The sequence below is a fragment of the Pteropus vampyrus genome, unplaced genomic scaffold (genome assembly GCF_000151845.1).
Source record: "Pteropus vampyrus isolate Shadow unplaced genomic scaffold, Pvam_2.0 Scaffold50, whole genome shotgun sequence".
NCBI lineage: Eukaryota > Metazoa > Chordata > Mammalia > Chiroptera > Pteropodidae > Pteropus > Pteropus vampyrus.
The window spans coordinates 236,185-237,457 of NW_011888831.1; the positions used below are offsets into that span (position 1 = coordinate 236,185).

The 1,273-nt window shown below is 44.4% G+C and overlaps 1 long non-coding RNA gene across 1 annotated transcript; it reads left to right on the plus strand.

The window, feature by feature from the left end:
- LOC111739366 lies at window positions 1–1,051 on the plus strand. Its single transcript, XR_002780222.1, has 2 exons — window positions 1–74; window positions 296–1,051. It is a non-coding gene; the product is annotated as an uncharacterized LOC111739366 (long non-coding RNA).
- Window positions 1,052–1,273: the final 222 nt, after the last annotated feature.

Genomic DNA, 1,273 nt, shown 5'->3' on the forward strand with positions numbered 1-1,273 from the left:
CACCGTTTTCTTCAAGCTCTACTGGATTACTTAAGGAGTGACTGCAGCAGATATTGGTGAAACAACCTGGAAAGGTAATTTTAGCATCTGATCTCTGCTGTAGCAGGAGCTTATTTTTGGTGTTAAATAAGACACTGAAAGCTCGATGCAATAATCCTTTCTCAATGTTTGCATTTAGGTGACAATTCTTTTTTGGTATCAGCCCCAATTTTATTATCATTTTTACCAATAAGAATACACATCTCTGCCAGGAGTTGAACTTGTTGCTTATTGAGATTGTTTGTGTCGATTACAGGCATCGTTACAGAAAATCTGATCCATCCTAGAACACTGGGCTTCTGGTTGTCGGTGGGCTGCAGCTCCTGCCACGCACACCTGCCACAGGCCCCGCCCCGCCACCCAGGCCAGCTCCCAAGCACCGCGCGCACAATAGCCTGCGTCCCAGCCAGAGTGCGCCATAAGTCCGTTGGCCCACACCTGACATCATGGTCACTCCTCGGTGCCATGTGCCCCTCTCTGCAGGCCTGCTTGCGGGACCCAGCCACAGGTGCTACCTCTATGTCACTTATGTCCCTCGACTGAGGAACCACCTCACCGGCTCCTTTAAGGACGGCATGCTGGGGGACATCCCTGGGTGCTCTGACCCAGGCCTTATTTCTTCTTCTTATGTGACTTGAGATTTTCCTGGTTCTTTATATTATGAGTAATTTTGGATTGCGTTCTGGATATTTTGAATATGTTGTAAAACTCAATCTTGTTAGAGAATATTGATATTTTTGTTATATTAGGCAGTCTAGCTGGTTGGGTTCAGGTTACAGATTTCTATCAGTATTTTTTGGTTGTGGTTTTAATGTCAGTAATATTTTCTAGGCCTTTGCGATGTTAATTGGATCTGTCCCATATGTGTGCCAGCGGCAAGTCTGAAACCTGGGTGATGGCTTGTCTCTTAATTTCTTTCTCAAAATCTTTGGTAGTTTGTTTGTGACATGATCTTTGTATGTACAGTTCAGGAGTGAGCCCAACTTTATAAACAACATTTGAGGATTCCTTTCCTGAGCTCCTCCCTCTCTGAGATATCCCCAGTTTCCTGGCATTTCCCTTTTTGATCCTCCAGGTAGAATGTTGGGGCTTAGTTTACCCTGGTGTGTTGTACATTTATTGCAACCATGCCCTCATTTAGATTCAAGTGTTAAAGAGGACAGAGAGAAGAAAAAAAGCAATGGGGAAATCACTAGACTTCTGGTGAAGATGGCAGAGTGTTTAGTAAACACTA